General features: G+C 51.9%; 1 protein-coding gene across 11 annotated transcripts in view; it reads right to left on the minus strand.

Moving 5' to 3' along the window:
* Positions 1–16,465, minus strand: part of ATP2B2 (ATPase plasma membrane Ca2+ transporting 2) — a 359,406-nt gene that overhangs the window by 164,875 nt on the left and 178,066 nt on the right. Inside the window, exon 1 of one of the 11 annotated variants that reach the window (XM_016121356.2) lies at positions 7,164–7,424. The exons of 9 other annotated variants lie outside the window; for them this stretch is intronic. The gene's annotated coding sequence lies outside the window, so the exon portion shown is untranslated. Of the gene's footprint in view, positions 1–7,163; positions 7,425–16,465 lie in introns of those variants that run through there. One more of the 11 variants, XM_016121362.2, reaches the window with a different exon arrangement.

Below are 16,465 nucleotides of genomic sequence, written 5' to 3' on the forward strand. Positions count from 1 at the left end.
ATTAGAATGCTCAAATCGGAAGACTCAGTCAGCTGGAGCCCAGCACCCCTTGCTCCAGACAAGCTTGTAGCCCTCATCCAGCACAGAGGCCTCAGGCAGGCTGGGAGACACCCCCGAATGGCTTCTCAAGGATTCCCCGCCCTTCTGTAGCCTCACAATAAACTGTGACAGCTAAACTCCTTGTGCCATGTCTGCGCCAGCCGAATGAGGCAGGGGTTTGAAGGACCCAGGCTGGAAGAGCTCCTCTGGATGATACTCCCCATGGCTCCTGCAGAGTGACCCCCGTGGTGCAGTGGAGCCGCCCAAGCCAGCACGAAGAGCACTGCAACTTCATAGAAAACTGCTCTTGGGGTAGCATGGGAGCCCCAGAGACACCTGCTTCTTTCCTCCAAAGCTATGTGGCTCTTGGACCCAAAACGGACTCATCCATTTACAGGTTCCTCCCAGAGGATATCTTTCAAACCCTCGTTCGACTACAGCACGACTTCTCAGGATCTTTGCAAAAACTGAATCTACCCATAGTGGATGAGGATTGCCCGTTCAGAGGACATATTTAAAGAAGTCCTCTTGGAGCCTTTCCCCAGAAGCTGGACAGAGCTCAATGTATTTTGAATGTCTGGTATGATTGGGGTTCCATTTGTGACAGGTTTCTATCCATTACATCACACCACACACACTGCCCTGTGAGGCAGGTTTCCTCAACCCCACTCTACATGTCAGGAAGTCAAGCTCAGAGAGACAAAGCTACTGGCTTAAGGTCATGCAGCAGTAAACACTGGCATTAGGATTTAAATTCGATTAAATTTCTGATGGCACGAGAGGAGGGCAGTTTAATACCCATCTCTGGAAAAGCCCTGAGCCAAGTGCTTCCTCTGCATTACTTCACCAAATCCTTGCACAATAAATGATAGTATAATAATAATAACACTATTAATACCCCAATTTTACAAATGAGGAAACATTCTCTGAAACTTTAACTACCATAACCCCAGGCTAGGTATTTTACCTGAATCTCATTTGCCTCTCACAACAACTATGAAGATGGGTACTAATGTTACCCTATTTTTTTGAGAAATAAACTGCAGCTAGTCACTAGTTTAACTACATGCAGCTCTTTAATGGCAGAGTTACCAGGATGTGGCCTGAGGAAAGCAATTACCTTCCTACATGTTAAATGTTTGCAAAGTACTTGAGGATACTTTTTGGTTTTTAGTAATGACTATTATGATTAGCATGTTAGAACTTGGCAATTACTCCACAAGTTTGGTGTTGCTGTCCCCATTTTCTAGATGAGGCTCACGGACAATAAGTGACAGATTTAAAAAGCTGTGGGCTCTCAATCTTCTGCTGTTCAGGTCTCCTGGGGCCAGCAAGGCCCCCCTCTCTCCTCCAAGGTCCCCTGCCCAACTCTAGCTCCCCTCTCTGGGTCAGCACAGGGCTGGCTGGAGGACCCGCCCCATGGGTTCCTGGCTGTGGGCAGCCCCTAGCCCGCACCGACAGGGTGGAAAGGAGAAAGAGCACCAGAGACCTGGATTCAAATTCTAGTTTTGCCTCTCACTTGCCTCTCACTTGGGCATGCTCTTAATCTCCCTGGGCCTTGGTTTCTTTATCTGTAAAATGGGCGATAGTGAGGAAGAAGTGAGACGCTATGCCAAGAACTTACTAGCAGTAAACACTCAATAAACACGAATAACTGTAGTGAGTCAAATAGCATTTCCACCCAAATTCATGCCCATCTGGAACCTCAGAATGTGCCCTTATTTGGAAATAGGGTCTTTGCAGATGTGTTTACTTAAAGATCTTTCGACGAAATCATCCCAGATTTAGGGTGGGCCCTATATCCAATGACTGGTGTCCTTATAAAAAAAGGAGAGGACAGAGACACACAGAGAAGGTGATGTCAAGATGGAAGCAAAGACTGGAGTGGTGCAGCTACAAGCCAAGGAACACCAAGGATTGCTGGCCGCCACCAGAAGCTGGGAGAGGCAGGTCTGGACTCTCCTTCAGAGCCTCCAGAAGGAACCAGCCTTGCTGACAGCTTGGTTTCAGACTTCCAAGCTCCAGAGCTATGAGAGAGTCAACTTCTGTTGTTTTAAGCCACCCAGTTTGTGGTAATTTATTATGGTGACCACAGGAAACAAACACAGTGGCTGTAACTGCTATTGCAGACTTGCAGGGTCTCAGACCTTTCACCCTGAGGGCCAGCTGGCAGGAGAATCTGCCCTCACTGAAGACAGGAAGCAGGCAGGATCCCTGCCTCCTCTTCCAAGGGGAAATCATGAAACCAGGGGGCAGACATGACTCGCCCAAGGTCACCCACCAGTAACTGAGCTGGGCCCAGAACCAGCTCTCCTGGGCCTTAAAGCAAGGCCTTCTCCTCATACCTGGGGGCCTCTGTAGCCTCAGGGACACCAGCCCTGGCTCCAATGTCCACTTCCATCAGGTCCAGTCATGCTGCCCTCCACTCTGACCCTTCAGAGGTTTCCTAGATTATGTATGATGCTTCTAAGGTCTTAACAACACTCCCTCCATCTACTGTAAGGCTCCCAACCAGAGACCATGGTAAAGTCCTCAGCATACAGTCTAGCATCCAGTAGTTTCTCAGAAGTTGTTGCTGAAAGTGTCACCTATTTATTGTTGTTGTAGAGCAACCCTATGAAGTGGGCAGCCTGGGTGGCATACTCCCATTTTACAGATCAAAAACCAAGGCTTAAAGAGGCAAAGCCACTGACTACGGGCACCCTTAAGTGGAAGAGAGGTACTGAACTCACTCACACCTTCTGATTCTTAATCTTGACAATTTTCATTCACTGAGCCATAAGTATGGGCCATACCCTGAGCTCAGCACTTTATGCCCATTACTTCCCCCACTTGCCTCTCAAAACAGCCTGGGAGGTAGACACTATAGATGGGTGAACTGAGGCTCCACTCTACCACTGTGGACACCAGGCCTTTGCCATCTTTTCCATCTACTACCAGCTCTTACACACATCGGATTGACTCTATCCAGGGGTATATTCTCCCTAACTATTTTCTTGTTTGAGGCTCCAACTGGGAGGGAGAAATGAATTACTGCAGATTTACCAATCTGGCTTTGGAGAGGCAAGGGTGGGCTGGGGTACCCGCATTCCAGGCAGAAAACCCAGCCACACTTCCCACCCTGCACTGTATATTCCAGGCGGGGAAAAGGGAAGGAGCCTGTCCAGCCCTCACAATGTTTGTACATGTGGCACCCAGCACCTGCAACCCAGACAGCTCTGCTGCAGCACTTTGGGGGCTAAGGGAGGCTGACGGGAGCCACATCCTGCACCTCAGGGTCCTCCAGAACCCCTAAGTTGACCCTGTACCTTGCTGCTTCACACACATTATTTTAAATCTTCCCAAAAGCCCTGCTTTAAATCTATCCCCCTTCTAGAAAAGGGAAGATTAAAGTTTACAGAAGAGGAGCCATTCTCCCACTCTCATATGGCTGGGAGAGGCTTCACCAGGACTTGACCATAAGGCCCGGTGAGTCTCTTTGGAGCACCCCTCCCAGCCACGCTGCTGAGAAGATAGACTCACTTTTGATTTGAAGGTTGACCCACCACCAGAAAGGCCGGATTTAGCTGTGCAGGGTGATGCCAGGGCCTAGTAGCAGGACAGGGGACTGGAGGGCTGGGGACCTGAGTTTTAGTTTCACTGCTGCCAACTTGCCAGGTGACCTGTTTTCCCAGATAGGCAGGAATAGAGGAAGAACATGATGACTAGGTTACCCAAAGCTCTGAGAGCCTATGAGCTTCCCCAAGCCCATTCTCAATTGCTTTGGTTCCCTGGAGTACAGAAGTGTGTAGATTCGAACCCTGGGGCACCTGTGATAATGCAGTCCCCAAGACTTCCTGAATATGCCCCCTACCAGGTGATTCTTTAGGTCCATTAATGTTTGAGACCTACCAGCTTAGAGATTTCCCTTCCTTGCTTCCCCTCATATTGGCCAATCTCAGCAACAAGGTGCACAGCCCTCTACAGTGCCCAAAAGCTCTCAGACAGCTGTGGGCGGAGGCAGGGCAGAACAGAAATGCCCTGGTCACAGATGAAAAGACTGAGGTACAGAGAGACAAAGTGACTTGCCCAAGGTCACACAGCCGGTTAGGAGTAGAGGCTGGTACGCTCATCCTTTAAACTTTGAGTCAAGCATCTGATGAAAACCAGGGGCCAAACAGGCTCCTGCTGCTTCTTGCCTGGGACCTGAGGGAGGTTGGCAAGATTCCCCATTCTCCAGAGAGCACACTGTGACCTTGGACAAGTATCTTCCCCTGGCCGGACCTCAGTTTCCCTCTCACAAATGGGCCTAGGTCAGGTAACATCAGAGTGCACACATCTGCTTTGCTTTCTAGGTGCCATAAATTCCATGAAGGAAAGGGCTGGCAGAACTGTCTGGCTGCCTAGGACAGGGCCATACCTGCCTGGTGAGGACTCTGCCTTTACCCACGGGAGACCCTTCTGGACCCTTTCTTAGATCCTTGCCCCCACACCCCAAGTTATTGGCCTGTTGGTTCCCAAGACATTGGCACCCCAAATTGGAACTGGACTCACACAGGAGAGGAGGAGAGAGTCTAAGAGGACAGGCAGGGAGCCCAATGGCCTGGCTTCAGCCCCATCTCTGCCATATTTCATCTGTGTGACCTTGGGTAAGTGTCTTCATTTCTCTGCGCTGCTTCCTCATTTCTGGCATGGGAATAACAAGGCTATGCAAGGCCCCTCCGTAAGCGATGCATGCAGAGCAATTTGCTCAGTGAATGATTACTGGGTTATTATTTACCCAGTCCCCCAACCCAAACTTGTTCTAGGTAGAGAGAAAGGGAGAGGGGGCAGTGGGAGAACAGAGGGAGGGGCCCAGCATTTCAGTGTCTCTACAGTGTAAGCTACAGGCAGTTTTTCTGACCTGTCTAGAGAGGACTCTGGGGGCTGCTGGAGGCATCCAGGACCCTAACTCTGTGACCCCATACCAGTGTGTCACTTTTCCGGTTCCAGAGAAGGGGGTTCATGGGGTCTTGGTGGTCTGGGTCATGGACAGCAGCCACGCCCACCCCCTCCTCTGTCTCTCTTTCAACACTGGAAAAGCTTCCCTGCAGAACATCAATAACCCAAGATGGCCTTGCTGAACCTAATTACTGATCCCTGGGAATGTGAGCTGGCACCCCCCTTCAGCCTGTGTGCGATGTGGTTGCTACTCAGGGGCCAGGGTCCTTCTGTCCTCAAAGGCAGTCAGTCCCCTGAGGGAAAAGCCTCTCCCCAGTGCCCAGAGGCACCTTCACTCCCACAGGGATACCTGGAGGCCGGGGTGTGGGAGTGTGCATGCAGCGTCTGCAGAGGTGCTACATCAGTGTGTCTGGGCTGTCTTCATATGTGTGCAACCTACATTCACCTGTGGGCCCATTCCAGTATGCCATGTGCCTGTTAATATATGGACATTTGGGACTCCACATATGTATGCTTGTCACCTTTACATTGGGGCTAGCCCTCACATATTTGTGGCTGCTTCAGGGCACAACATGCAGGCTGATTTGCCCACATGCAGTCCACTGCATTCCTGTATTAGTGCTACATGCATGTGTGGCCATGCTGCATTCACACATATGTGTATGCATGTTACATTTGTGTACATGTTGTATTTTGCAGGTGAGCAGGTGGTATTCAGGGATGTGAGCTGTATTCCCATGTGCTGGGGTATATCTGAGGGCATGTGCACTCCGTATGTGTGTATATGATTGGAACATATGTGATGTACTACAAGGTGTGCTGTATTTGTATATGTGCATCTGTGCAAATCTGTGGATGTGTATAGGCCCTGATGGGCGTATGAAGGTGGCTAAATAATATGGGCCATCAGCATCTTCCCTGGACCCCTCCTGCATGGTTCTCCCAGAGCTGCAGCCCCATGCCTGCCACTGCCCCTTCAAGGAAGTTAACAGGCCCCTGCAGTCTGTACTCCAAGACCCCTCCTACTGTACACGTCAAAGGAGAATTTCTCTGGATGGTGCCTGCCACTCTTGGAAATGCCCTAAACGTCAGCTATGTCTCCTCCCTGCAATTTAGAGAGCAATACAGGCAAGGAGGGGAGCCCCTTCTGCACTGGGCTAGGGGTGTGCAGCGTCACATCAAGACCCTCTGCTGGCTGAGCTGACTTGCTCACTTACCCTTCTGAAGGTCGAGCCTGGCAGGGTCTCTGCATGGGGACCCTGAGACCCCTAGGACCTTTGCCTGACTGGGGCAGGCAAGTCGCAGAGACCCCTCCCCACACAACGTGGGTGAGCCGAGGACAGCAGTGGCATGGAACGACCACTTGACTAACGAGTGGTGGCTACCCACAGTAGCTCACTCTTGGGGAGTCTAGAGGCCTCCTGCTGGCTTTCCCAATTCTGACCCTGCAGGGAGGAACCCCAGGTGCCTGAGTGCTCAGAGGCCACCCAGGCTGGACTACGAACTGGGCTTCAGGGAAGAAAGTGCCAACTCCACCACCCAGCATGACTGCTGCAAAATGGCCTGGCTATCCCACTCCTGCCTCCTGGCCATCTCCAGGACCCCATTTCTGCTACCACACATCCTGGAAGGCTGGCTTGACCTGGTGGGTCCTGGCACACAGCAGCTGACCCCACCAAGGGGACCCTCCGTGGGCACTTTCCGCCGCCTCTTTTCTGGGACCCTGTCTGGGGTAGGCAGAGGGCACCCTTTGATCCTCTGCCTGACTTCCAGGTCCAGCGGCTCAGAGGTAAGAGAACCTTGTCCCCCCCCCACCCCCTCCTGGCCACCAGCTTGCCGGCCCTTGCATAACATCCATTGGGAGCATTGGCTGTCCAGAGGCTGCCGGAATCTACCTGAGACCCCAGGCATCCGCCTGTCCGAGGCCCCCCTGCCTGTGTCCCCAGCACCCCAGTCTTCCCCCCAATACACAGACCCTTACACTAGTGTCTCCCTCAGCGGCAGCTCCCAATGCAGCCTCAGCTGCTTCCAGATAAACAAGCCCAGCTTGCACCCCCCCTCCACGCTGCCACCGCCACCACCATCAGCACTGAGAAAAAGCAAATAAAATGAAACAAAATAAAATGGGTGAGGGAGGAAGGGGAGATCCGAGTGGGGCGCTTTTTATTTTTTATTTTCTCATGCTGGGGGATGCCGGTACTTACTTGGCCACGAAAATCACCACAAATCCGGCACGGTTTCCAGGCGGGCAGCCCCGGAATCGCGGTGCGGCAGCTGGTGCCGCGGCTGAGCCCAGCCAGCGTGCCCGGTCCCTCTGCAGACTGTACCATCCTGCCCGAGCAGGTGGGGGGGCGGGGGGCGGAGGCGCGGCGCCGGCTTCTAGGAGAGCATCGCGCGCGGCAAAATGCGATCTCGGGGGAGACAGAAGCCGCCCCTGCCTCTGAGCCGCCCGACGCTGGGGGAGGGGACAGGAGGGGGAGGACGGGGGAGGGTTTGTTCTGCTCGGGGTAAAGGGAGGAGAGTAGGGGATGGGGGTGCGTGGACTGAACCACCACGATGTTGTTTGCGGTTTAATTCCTCCCGTGGGATCATGAGGAACTAAAGCTGGCAGAGTCCCAGGAATCTGCCTGCTCCCTCGAAGTAGGAAGGAATGTCAAGGGCATGGTGAGGGTAGGGTTGGGGCTAAGCAGAAGGGGAGAGGTCTCTCCAGTGGTGGAGGGGGTGGGGTAGTGACAGCAGAGAGGGGAGGATTTTGCTCAAATGGTCCTAAGTCCTCCCTTACTTTCTGAGGGACTCCTATGGCTGGGCAGGGGATCCAATCCCCCCCTCTTTTTGGTCAGGACAGTCCCATACCTAAGGGGCAAAGGTCACATGGGGGGAGGAGTGGACTTAACACAGACTAAACACATCTGTGTTGCAGGGCCGGTAGAGTGGAGCCTGCAGTGAGCTCCCAGCTGCCTGCCATCTAAATGCTACCCCTGCAACCTAGCGGCTTGCCTCTGTGCACCCCCAACTTCCTGGAGGCTGCAGGTCTGGCAGAAGACTCTCTCAAAGGGTGATTTCTCTGCTGACAGGTGCCCAACGGTGGGAGTGTCTGCATGTCTTGTGCATCCACATAATCTGTGGTGCCATCTGCAATTATTTGGGGTCTGACCTCATTGGCGGACTGATGGTGTCCAGAGGATCCCAAGGACCCTCAACAAGGAGTCCTGAAGGAATGGACTCCCCCATCCCCACCCCGCACCCCCAGCCATTTGCCCTCTTCTTCCCGCCTCATCTCTGGCAGACCTGCTGCCCCTTTAAATGCAGACTGGTGGGAGGAGAGCCTTAGCAGCAAGATTAGGAGGTCGCAATGGGCGAAGGGGCTTCTTTTGGATTTTGAAGCCTCCCTCTTCACTGCCCTGCCCACCCCAGGAGGGGGTGCCCTGCTTGGGAGGAGGACACTGAAGATGGAAGGACCTTCAGGACCGGTGTATCAGGGCACCTGTCAGCGTGGAGTGGGTGCATGGAGGGCAGTGGTGGGAGCTGCCCCAGGAGGCAGCTCCAGATGGAAGCTGCCTTCTTCCCCGGCCTCCACCCTCTGCCCACTTCTGAGCTGCCCGCCAGAGTGTCCCAAGCTGCTGCTCCATCCCTGGGCTGGCACAGAATATCAATTTGTCTCGTTAAGCTGAAAGTCTGCACTGCACCAAAATCAGAATCTGGTCGGGCAGAGGGGCCGCAGAAAGCGGAGATCTGGGAGCACCAGCCGTGGGTCCTCTGTCAGCAGGACCACGCTGATACCCCCTTACTCTTCACCCTCCCAGCCCCATCAAAGGGTCCTATTCTACCCCTGGGCCAGGCAGAGTGGCCTTAATGCTGAGAAACTAAGGATGCTCAACATTGGGTGGCTCTGGGCTCCACTGAGGCAGGCAAGGTAGGTACCTGGCTGGACTTGTGATAGATCAGCCCAGGACACCTCCCAGAAAAGCTTTTGTTCTTCCCCAACAGCCTGGGACAGGGAGCTCCCACATTGTCCCCCTTCTTAGGGGTACAGATGGGGGGACTCCACTGACCCTCTTCTATACAGACTTCTAAGTCAGCCCCTAACCCAGGGCTGGGCCAGGTTAGGAGTCCCCTTTCTTCCAGGACCTAGAGGCAGCCTCTGCCCACCCTTCCCCCAACATGGGGACAAGTAAAAGTGTTCTAAGAAGGCTGGGGTGAGGATGGGCAAAGAAAGGCAGAGGGTAAAAGGCCCATTGCAGCTCACATGTGGTCCAAGCAAATGAATTTGTGCCAGGAATCCCATCCCTATTACTGTAACATCATTGGGGGGCAAATCCCTTTTCCTGTATACAAAACATACAGCCCACCACAAGGGGCTGGTTAGGAACCACCATAGCAACAATAATAATCCCTCTCAGCACGTGCAAAAGAGTAAAATGCTTGATCCTCACAATTACTGCTGGAGTGGCTGCTGTGAGTACCCAAGTTACAGATGAAGGAGATGTACATGTTTCAGAGATGGGTGGTGGTCAGGACAAGGTCCCTCAGCCAGTAAGAGATAAGCCAAACCTTGATCCAAGGCTGAGACTCCAAGCCGGGGCTCTCTACCTGTGAAGGTCGGCATGGTATGGGCTGGCTGGGAGCCCCCACACTCATCCATTTAGAATTCCTGAGTCTTGCCTACTCACTAGCCTGTTTGGGGTGGGCTGGGGCTTTACCAACAAATATCAAACTCTCAGGATTTTGGTTCTCAGAATTTAAGACTAGAACTGGTACCTGGCTAAGCTCCCATTTGCTTGGTGTTCCAGGCCTTGTGTACTTCTGCAGCCACACCTCATTTATGGGATAAACCCAACTTCTGACGCAGCCCAAGTGTTGAGCAGTATAGTTTGGAAGTTTTTCCTTGTGCTAGGAAAGTCCTATTCAACCTTCAAAGTCCAACTCAAATGCCTCTTCCTCAAACAATTCTTCCTGATTCCACTAAAAGAATTAGTTCATGCCTCTGTTTCACCTCTGACCACACCAGAGTCCCAGCTCCCAGCATATGGTAGATGCCATAGTAAAACCTTGAATGAATCTGCTGCGGTGTGATTTTGATTCATCAAATGACAGAACTAGAAGGAACTTCAAGGCCTCCTGTTCAAAATTCTCCCATTTTACAGTTGAGTAACCTGAGGCCTCAAGAAAAGGATGGCTTGTCCAAGGTCATCCTTGAGGGTGGAGTCTGGCCACCCTCTGTGCCTCCCTTTCCTGAAGCAGACATACCTGGGGCATCTGGCCTGTCCTTCCAGGATACGTTGGGAGGTAGGAAGGACTGGATAGGCAGAGGTGTTGTGAAATCAGACAAACAATGACACTAGTGTTGCAACTCCGGGAAAGTTGGAAGCGACAGGTCAGGGTCATCCACAGGGAAGAGGGAGAGATTGGCAGGAGGCTGGCTAGGAGGATTGCTGATAGCTTCTGCCTCCAGCATGATTTGGCTTGTGGTGGACATGGAGCGAGGGTCAGGGTTGGGGGAAGGCAAGGGGCCTGGGGATGAGAGGAGAGACAGCCCAGTCTGATTTTCAAATGGTATTTAGTTGTCTAGACCATGTTCTGTCCCTTGGGACAGGTCCGAGGGTCAGTAGTATAGGGAGTGGAGAGGGTCAGTCTGCCTAGGGATGAGTGGTCAGCCTGGTCTAGTCTGATGGAGGAAATATGCACAAGGGCAACAGATGAGGTAGGTCCACACAGGTCTGAAGGAGGCAGAATCAGATGCACTCAGAGGCCCGCTGTGTCCTCTCTGTGAGCTATGGGCTCTTTATCGTTCCGCCCCCCTCCCCCACCCCTCGTTGAGATGAAGCAGGAATGAAGGCTATACTTGTCCTCACCTTGTCCAGCTCAGGGTCTTCTCACACCTGGACGAGGGGCCTGGGGCAGTCCTTGGATCAGCTGCTGTCACAAAGAGCTGCTGGCTGGGCTCCTCAGGGATAAGATTCTACTCACATTCCTGCCTTATCTGAACTCTACAAGTCACCCTAGGAGAGACTGGGCTTCTTTCCATTTTACAGAAAAGAAAATTGAGGCCTGGGTACCTCAAATGATTTGCTTAGGAGTTACAGAGCCAATGAGAGTGAGAGCCAAGATTCGAACCCAAATATGTCCCACTCAAGCTCTAGATCCTTCTCCCTGCCCCTGCTTGAAGTTACCCAAGTATGAGGCACATGGGTCAGGCTCTCCTAGGCCCATGACTTTGAGGGGCCATGAAATGTGCATCCAGGGGACCAGATAATCTGGCTTGTCCCAAGTCTCCTCCCTACTATTTGAGGACCCATCTTTACTTCCACCTAGATCCAAACTTCCTCACCCAACCTGATCTTAGTGCCGGGACTTTGTGGCCAGACAGATTTGGGTTCGAACCCTGCCTCCATTTACCAGCTGCGACACTGGGCAAATGACTCAACCTCCCTGAATCCCCGTTTCCTCATCTGCAAATAGGGACAAAAATACCTATTTGACAGGGCCGAAAACTAGAGGATAAGGGCAGCTATTGTTAATAGAAGAAACACAGTGGGGAAGGGGAGTATAGAGTCTCCAGAAGTTTCCTAGGAAATATGAAGGAATGGGTCTCTTCCAGCCTCTCATCCCTCTGGGCTAGTATGGTTCTCATATCCCACTGTGGGGGCTGTGCAGGGCTGGTGTCTAGGGCCTAGGCTGCTTTGCTGAGACTAGAACCTAGGACGCCAATTCTCAGCACCTCCCTCTGGTTCCTGCTCCCTCAGTAAGGAGGGGAGATGCCTGGCTGCGGGCTAACTCCAGCTTCCATTGACATTGACATCTTTCTGTGTGTCTCATGTGGTGTAAGCTATGCAAAATCCTGGGAGATAGGTTCTATTTTTATCCCCATTTTATAGATGAGGAAACTGAGGCATAGAGAGGTGAAATGATGTTACCTAAGGTCATAGAGTGAGTAGGGGAACTGGGGTATGAAACCAGGACTGCCCCACCCCTAGCCCAGGGATCCTATGGGAAGTGGTGTCAATCTGGGCCCAGAGAACCATGTTGGGCCTGAATTTCCCACAGCTGTGGGCAAGTCTTTTCAGGTGTACAGGTCAGAAAAACTCAGCCTGGTGGGCCTACCTTAGCCTTCCAGCTGGGTAGGGCATGTGTGTGGTGATGGTTAATCTTGCCTCCCCTCTTCAAGGCCAGGGGTTGGCCGAGGAAAGGTGTCAATTAGGGAGCTGGCACTTTCCCTCCTGGGAGAACATGGGGCCTAGGGAGTCAACAGCTACTCTTGGAGGACTCCTTGGAGGAGGCTCCCTTTTCCAGGCCTAGAAAACACCATCTCATTCATTAACCCTTTGGGTTAATGCCACCTTGTTCACATGCATACACACACACATGCGCACGCACACACAGAACCTACTCCCAACCATCGTCCTCCCATTTACATACCCCCTGTACTTTAGAGAGCTTTTTTGATTCCTCTAGACTCTTCTTTGGCCCTCCTGTGCCCTCATCGTTGAAACCCAAACTCCTTACCATGGCTCATGAAGCCCAGACTCTTCCCATTCTAGACCCCTTCCATTATTCTTTTTTCCCTACACCAAGTCTCCCTTGCTCCTCAAATACACCTTTGCATTTCCAGACCTCTGTGTCTTTGCATATACCATCCACTCTGCTAGTGCTGCCTTCCCACCCCACTTCTTTGCCTGGAGAATTCCTACATATCCTTCAAGATCAGATCCAGTAACCCTTCCTCCATGAAGACTTCCCTAATTTCTCCTCTATCGTCATCACCCCCCAAAAAGAATTCTTGCAATTAACCTTTTTATGCCTGTCTGTCTTATTCATCAAGATGGGGGACTACCTGGGGATAGGAAATGGTTCTCATTTTCTGCTGTATCCCCAGTACTGGGCAAAGAGCCTCAATAAATACTGATGGAACTATGGAGTACAGGTTTGTTGAATGAAAAAGCAATTCCCTTGGTGGTTTTGAACTGATATTTGTAATTTTTTTTGTGGTGCTGGAAATATTCTTTGCACTAGCTTGAAGGTCCTGGTTTAATAGTTGCTATTTCTTGAGTTTATCAATGAATGGGCTCCTTCTGCATGCCCAGCTTGGCGATGAGAAAGGAAGACCTCAACTTCACTCAGATATCCCTTTCCAGAGATGTCTCAGCTGAGACCAGGAGGCCTGAGCCCATCGTTGGACTCAAGATGAATTGAACACCCAAGGAGGAGCCCCTGTCCCTAAATGCTCCCTCCCAGCCTGACGTTTCACCATTAGTAATGCATTTCTTTGGATTATTTAGTCAGCAATATTTATTCAGTGCTCCTGAATATGAGGTACTGTGCTGAGGTCCTTAGTTAACATTTGTATGTGTTTTCACTCCTGCTGGAAGGCTAACTCCCTAGAGGAAAAAGAGGAGGAAGAAGAAGGAAACAACAGGAAGTGGGGACAATGAAATCAGGAGTGTCAGGAGAAGAGGGAAAGGAACCTGTCATTTGCCGATTGCCTACTATGTGCAAGGCACTTAACACATGAACTAGTGTTTACTCCTCACCACTGCTCCAGGAGAATTTGGTGATATCAGTCCTCAACTTACAAGCCCAGAGAGGGTGAGTGGCTTGCTCAGGGGTGCACAGCCATGTGGCACAGGACTGGGTATTAAAAGCACTGTGTGCCCCTCAGCCTTCAATGTGTCTGGATGTGCTCCTGCTGAGGAGGCTGTGGGGATCCTGTAGGGAAAGAGGTTTCTGAGAGGACAGGAGCAGAGAAGGTGACAATTGAGAATACTGCAAGCTGAGCGACCCACTGGCTGACTGACTGGATGGTCAGACACTGCTGGGACTGTAACCAATAAGAAGTTAGAATGAAATGTGGCCATCCCAGCCATCACCATGTTATCAGGATGGGATGAAGGCCACAGGGACAACGTCGTCCCTCTCTGCTGAGCACTTTCCTGTCTACATTTCTGTGCATACACGTTTAACCTGTTATATGAATCACTTCCATTTTACTAATGAAGAAACTGGGGTCTGGCGAGTGGAGGTGGCCAGCCCAGGATCACATAGCCGGAGCCAGTGTTAGAACTCAGATCTTTCTTGGAATGCTCACGGAGGTGCAGCAGGGTGTGGGCTCACCCTGTACAAGGTTTCCAAGCAGCCAGGGTTCTCAGAGGATGAGAAGTCCTTGCTCTGCCACTCCGGCCCCTTCTCTTTGGGATGCGAAGGGGCTCACCTGCTTCAATCCTCCATTGCACCCAAAGGTGGCAAGGGAGTGGGGGTGGGTGCTAAGTACTTGGAGCTGGAGCCCGATGAACTAGCTCCAGCCCCACTCCCACCCCCCAATGATGGACTGTGAGATTCTGGGAAAGTCTCTTAATCTCTCTGGCCTCAGGCTGCTCATCTGTAAGATAGGCATGCTTCCTGCCTCTCTGCCCACTTATTTTTTTCAACAGTTATCCATAGATACTCACTACTTGCTGGGTTCTGTGCTAGGTGCTGAGGGTACAGCAGTAAGCAGAACAGCCCATGGTGTCTACTCTCAAGAGGGTTTAGAGACATGTGAAATGAAATTAACAGACAAACCAATGTCAATTTTCACAGGGGTATGAGATGATGGGACAGAGGCTGTGGGCACAGTCAGCAGGAGGACCCTGCCATCTCTGGTGGGAGTGGACTGGGGAATTGAAGAAGGCAGTGGTGGTGACCCGGCTGGGGTCTGCAGGCTGAGCAGGAGCTCTCCAGATAAAAGGAGGAGGTGGTGTTTCTGGCAAAGAGAAGGGCATGCACGAAGGCTCCGAGGCTAGAAAGAGCTTGATTCTCAGGGAAGTAAAAGGAGGCCCAAATGATGAAAATAGTGTGGGCAAGGGGCTGGAGAGAAGGTGGGGGCTTTGTGGGTCCTTATCCCGGGAAGGGGAGGGACCTTAGGGTTTTAATGGTTAAACAGGATTAGAAACGTAAGCCCTTGGTGAGGAGCCTGCCACATTACAGAATTCCACGCCATGTCACAAAGCGACACCCCAGTAACATCACACCTTCCACAGACCACACATTCATTCAACCAACAGTGACTGGGGGAGACTCTGAGCCAGGGACACATTAGCAAGCAGGAAAGGGGTCCTGCTTGCACAGAGTCACAGGCAGGTGGATGAAAACATCCAGCAGACATCCGTGGAGTTCCCAGTGTGCTGGGAGCTGAGGGGAGCTGCCTGACAGAAGGAGAAACTGAGGCCAGGAGAAGTGAAGGGTTCCCTCAACCCCCAGGGTTATGGGTGATTGAGATAAGACCTGTGGGCTCAGTACTCTCAATCCAGGTTCCCTCCAGTCCCCCAGACTGCCCCCAATGGTAGCCCTGCCTGAGAGTTGCTGGGCAGAAGAGATGGTATTACTGCGAATCACAAATAGTACTGAGAGGTGGCACTGAGTGAACAAATACTACATTCCAGGGAATGTTCGTTCCGAGAACTTTTCATATCTTGGCTCCTTTAATTCCCACTCTTTAAGGTCGTCTGATTATCATCCCCATTTTACAGATGATGACATTGAGGAACAGAGAAGTCGTGTAATTTGGCCAAGGTTGTCTAGCTGGTAAGTACACTGAGATCTGAACTCAGACATCTTCACTACTCTGCTATAGGTCTGGGGAACACTTGGACCCTGCCAGGGTGTCTAGAAAGTGACAGAAGGGAGCGAGGTATAGAAGAAGGGTATGGAGCCAAAGCTGGGGCTGAGGGAGGTGAGCAATGCCGACAGAGCCTCAATGGCCTCCAAAGAAGCATCATCCCACGTTCTCCCCAGAGGGAATTTCCTTTGAGATCTGCCTGTGGAGCTGGTTTACGTGGAACTGTGGCCCACTAGGGCCAGGAGGTGCTACTGTGTCCCTCTGTCAGCCCTACCCTTCAGTTTTACAGATGGGGAGCCTGAAGTCCAGACAGGGGCAGCCACCTGCTTTGGACCCACCGCAGAAAAGCCCGGGATGGGAGGGAGTGAGTGCTGGCTCCAGGGCACCCCTTCAACCCTATAAGAAAAGCCCTGTCGCCATGTGAGGCTGCCTTGCTCAGAACCCATCTTCATCAGATATGGCCCCAAAGACCATCTATACAAGGGCTAGGGCTACCCTCCAAGGAAATCCTGTATCATGGGGGACATTCTAGGCCTGGGTGGCCCCCTCTGTAGGCCTTCTGGAGCTGGGACTGCCCTCAGGCCTGGGCCAACTCACTCACTACTGCTCTTACTGATAGGCTGCCCTGAAGGGTGAAGGTTGAGCACTGGACCAGGAGGCAGCTGGGATGGGACTAACTGCCTTGAGCCAGAGCAGGGTGTCCTGCTCTCCTGAGCCCACCCTTCTCTCCTCCAGTCTCTCTGTCCTACTAATCCCACAGGCTAACCTGCAATAATGAAATAAAAGAAGGACATGGATGGGACTTGGCAAACTGAAAGCAGCTTCTCAGATATAAGATACTATTTCTTTATGGGGGACACAGCACAGTAGAGCAAGGGCTTGGAGATCAAAGAGATACAGGATTGAACCCCTGTT

This window comes from Rousettus aegyptiacus, unplaced genomic scaffold (assembly GCF_014176215.1).
Source record: "Rousettus aegyptiacus isolate mRouAeg1 unplaced genomic scaffold, mRouAeg1.p scaffold_m13_p_4, whole genome shotgun sequence".
Classification (NCBI taxonomy): domain Eukaryota; kingdom Metazoa; phylum Chordata; class Mammalia; order Chiroptera; family Pteropodidae; genus Rousettus; species Rousettus aegyptiacus.